Source organism: Phalaenopsis equestris, unplaced genomic scaffold, assembly GCF_001263595.1.
Source record: "Phalaenopsis equestris unplaced genomic scaffold, ASM126359v1 Scaffold000061, whole genome shotgun sequence".
Taxonomy (NCBI): Eukaryota; Viridiplantae; Streptophyta; class Magnoliopsida; order Asparagales; family Orchidaceae; genus Phalaenopsis; species Phalaenopsis equestris.
In genome coordinates this window covers 226,571-231,394 of record NW_018164503.1, presented here as the reverse complement: position 1 = coordinate 231,394, position 4,824 = coordinate 226,571, and positions in this window count along the sequence as shown.

Below are 4,824 nucleotides of genomic sequence, written 5' to 3'. Positions count from 1 at the left end.
ATTCCTGCAGTTACTTTTTATGTGGTCAGCCTTGCTACAATTCCAATTCACAATTCCAATAGGTTATCTGCTGACCAGACTTTAATTTTAATCTTCCTCTATTTGAGTTCTTGTCTTGTGATCTCTCTCTAGAATCAACATTCAGCACTGCACTGAACTCGAACGAGGTCTCACCAGAATCTTTCCTGCGCATCCTCTCAGCCAAAATCAAATCACGAATATCATCCTATTTCAATTTAGATTTACTTACAGAACTGTTAGCTATCATCCTCATGACTTCTCAGCTATTTGACAATGAAACCAACAATATCAGCGCACGTATCTTATCATTAAAATCAATTTCCAACTACAATTGATTTGTGGTGGCATTGAAATTATTCAGATGTAGAGCAACAAACACACATTCTGTCATATTCTGGTTGAATAACTTTTTCATCAGGTAAACATTGTTATTCGCCAGAAGCTTTGCATACATACCTGATAAAGTCGTCATGAAATCAGCTGTAGTCCTCTCCTTGATGACGTGGGCAACGGATCTCAACAGAGTCAATCGAATAACCCACAGAATCTGTCGATCCAACAGATTTTATTCCGCCTCGTCAATATTTTCCTGCTTCTTTCTCAGGGTGAAGTCTCTTCCCATAGAGGTAGTCCTTTATCTGCATCATCCAGTAAGCATAATCCGTGCTATTAAACTTCTTGAATGTCATTAAACTTCTCAATCTCTGATGTCATCACTTCATCTCCGCCCATTGTTCTTCCTTAGATTCAAAATCACGACTCTGATACCAATTGTTATAGAAAACAACGACAATAAAGTGAAAAAACCAGATCGAAACATTACAAACCAAAAAAATAACACACAAATTTACATGATTCAGCTAATTTGCCTACATTCACAGAGCTGCAGAGGATTTTAGTACTTCGAAAAATTACATCGTCGAACGTTTCGACGTTTACAAGAAAACTTCCTTTCTCTTTCTCTTATCATTTCTCTCTCTTAGCTCTCAAGAGGACTTGACTTAGCACTTATGACAGACCAAAAGAGATTGTTTCAATAAAATGGGAGAGAGGTAAGTGGGAGAGAAGTAGGTGAGACGTGGTAGTAAGGTAGGTAAGTCACAGACTTCATATATTTAACATTCAAGATCTCTTTGTTCAATGACAGCTACCTGTCGGATTACGGTGATCACCCTTTGCCACCGACAACCTAATTCACCTAACTGATAGGAGTTCATTGTTGGGAATGAAGGATAAGTAATCATACTTAATCAACTGATCGACATCACTCAGTCGATGGAATCCACCTGATCGACTCTTCACCAGCGAGAGTCCAACTCACCGGCGATACCTCTCCTAGCTGACCGGTGGCATTTCTAGCTCAACTGACTAGCATTCAACTCTTTTCAAAGGATTTGTCAATCTAGCTTGCCTAGTCTTAGAGCCACCAAACCTTGCTCTTACATGCAGTAAAATACATATAATAACATGTACAACACCCATTAAATAGGGGTATAAATATAATTCGACATATCATACCCACTTTAAAGACAGAGTTATGATATGCACCAAAAGTTTTTTAGCACAATTTTTTTTTTTCATAATTAGCAAAGCACTACAAGCAAATCCTTTAATTTCATAAGGAAAAAAATTAAATAGACTTCATGCATTCTTAACGTTAAAGTCATCCTATTTATTTATTTACTTCCCTTTATCAATCACAAATAAAGTCACATCAAATCATGTAGGCCTATAAATAGTGACTTATTGACTAAGAAGTCTTGTAAAGCTCTACGCATGTCCCTAAAAACTTTCAGGATGCAAATAAGTTTTTTTCATAATTACCCATGCCCGTAAATTTAATAAATTATTTTATAACCAATCTCGCCATATAAATTTCATTGATCCCATTAGCTTTGTATTAAATTAAATTAAACTTGTATATTCAAATATAGCCATACACTTAAATAATTAGGGGCACAACACAACTAAGCATCAATAGCCCTTATGAGCGTTGAAAGCCCATGTCTGGGTATCAAGCCGTTCTCGAGCTAATCTCACATATTGAAGTGATCGAACTAAACTCACTTGTTGAAGTGGTCGAGCTAAGCCTACTTGTGAAAGTGTTCGATTAAGTCTGAGACGAATTAACGACCATATAAGATCACCATTACACATTGTTGAATTCAAATTTATCATTTGAATAACACCCAAGAAAAAAAAGTGTTGGACGGGATAGAGAAACCGTGCACACAATGGTTTAGAGGTGACCAATCGTCAGTCTTTCAGTGTAGAAATGTCCCACAATGTATAGATTGTGGTGATTTTTGTTGTACACTTACATGCTTATCCCTACTTTATTAGGAGCATTGAAGATAATATTATGTATTTTTTATAGTTACAATCTTATAGCTAGATGACTTTTTCACTATGATGGACGAGGTCTTCGGTTGGAAGGAAGACGTTTAGTCAGCCTAAACGGTCGGCTGAGCATTGTCAGCTGGATCTTTAGTAGGAAATTCCCAAAGAGAGGTGTCTCTGTTGTCATAAGCGGCTGGACAGTCGGACAGAGGGTGAATCCCTATAATCCAATGGGCAGTTCTCCTTAAACAGAGGCCTTTCTTAAGAAGGTTTGAGAAAATTTTGTATTGCCATCCTTTGAAGCGCTATGAGATAGCATAAGGGGCTCGAGAGCATATGAGAGTAGGACTAAAGTTGCCTCTCAAATCAGGATCACTTCCATATTTTGTTTGGATACACTTTCATTCAACTTGCTCTGAATTCAGATCGAAAGAGGCAATGCTCCATGCTTTTGCCTATTGACGGTGCACTCGAGAGCATATGAGAGTAGGACTAAAGTTGTCTCTCAAATCAGGATCACTTCCATATTTTTTTTGGATATACTTTCATTCAACTTGCTCTGAATTCAGATCGAAGGAGGCAATGCTCCATGCTTTTGCCTATTGACGGTGCAGGTGAAGTCTCTTCCCATAGAGGTAGTCCTCTATCTGCATCCTCCAGTAAGCATAATCCGTGCTAACATTAAACTTCTCAATCTCTGATGTCATCACTTCGTCTCCGCCCATTGTTCTTCCTTAGATTCAAAATCACGACTCTGATACCAATTGTTATAGAAAACAACGACAATAAAGTAAAAAAACCAGATCGAAACATTACAAACCAAAAAACAACACACAAATTTACATGATTCAGCTAATTTGCCTACATTCACAGAGCTGCAGAGGATTTTAGTACTTCAAAAAATTACATCGTCGAACGTTTCGACGTTTACAATAAAACTTTCTTTCTCTTTCTCTTATCATTTCTCTCTCTTAGCCCTCAAGAGGACTTGACTTAGCACTTATGACAGACCAAAAGAGACTGTTTCAATAAAATGGGAGAGAAGTAGGTGAGACGTGGTAGTAAGGTAGGTAAGTCACAGACTTCATATATTTAACATTCAAGATCTCTTTGTTCAATGACAGCTACCTGTCGGATTACGGTGATCACCCTTTGCCACCGACAACCTAATTCACCTAACTGATAGGAGTTCATTGTTGGGAATGAAGGATAAGTAATCATACTTAATCAACTGATCGACATCACTCAGTCGATGGAATCCACCTGATCGACTCTTCGCCAGCGAGAGTCCAACTCACCGGCGATACCTCTCCTAGCTGACCGGTGGCATTTCTAGCTCAACTGACTAGCATTCAACTCTTTTCAAAGGATTTGTCAATCTAGCTTGCCTAGTCTTAGAGCCACCAAACCTTGCTCTTACATGCAGTAAAATACATATAATAACATGTACAACACCCATTAAATAGGGGTATAAATATAATTCGACATATCATACCCCCTTTAAAGACAGAGTTATGATATGCACCAAAAGTTTTTTAGCACAATTTTTTTTTTTCATAATTAGCAAAGCACTACAAGCAAATCCTTTAATTTCATAAGGAAAAAAATTAAATAGACTTCATGCATTCTTAACGTTAAAGTCATCCTATTTATTTATTTACTTCCCTTTATCAATCACAAATAAAGTCACATCAAATCATGTAGGCCTATAAATAGTGACTTATTGACTAAGAAGTCTTGTAAAGCTCTACGCATGTCCCTAAAAACTTTCAGGATGCAAATAAGTTTTTTTCATAATTACCCATGCCCGTAAATTTAATAAATTATTTTATAACCAATCTCGCCATATAAATTTCATTGATCCCATTAGCTTTGTATTAAATTAAATTAAACTTGTATATTCAAATATAGCCATACACTTAAATAATTAGGGGCACAACACAACTAAGCATCAATAGCCCTTATGAGCGTTGAAAGCCCATGTCTGGGTATCAAGCCGTTCTCGAGCTAATCTCACATATTGAAGTGATCGAACTAAACTCACTTGTTGAAGTGGTCGAGCTAAGCCTACTTGTGAAAGTGTTCGATTAAGTCTGAGACGAATTAACGACCATATAAGATCACCATTACACATTGTTGAATTCAAATTTATCATTTGAATAACACCCAAGAAAAAAAAGTGTTGGACGGGATAGAGAAACCGTGCACACAATGGTTTAGAGGTGACCAATCGTCAGTCTTTCAGTGTAGAAATGTCCCACAATGTATAGATTGTGGTGATTTTTGTTGTACACTTACATGCTTATCCCTACTTTATTAGGAGCATTGAAGATAATATTATGTATTTTTTATAGTTACAATCTTATAGCTAGATGACTTTTTCACTATGATGGACGAGGTCTTCGGTTCGAAGTAAGACGTTTATTCAGCCTAAACGGTCGGCTGATCATTGTCAGCTGGATC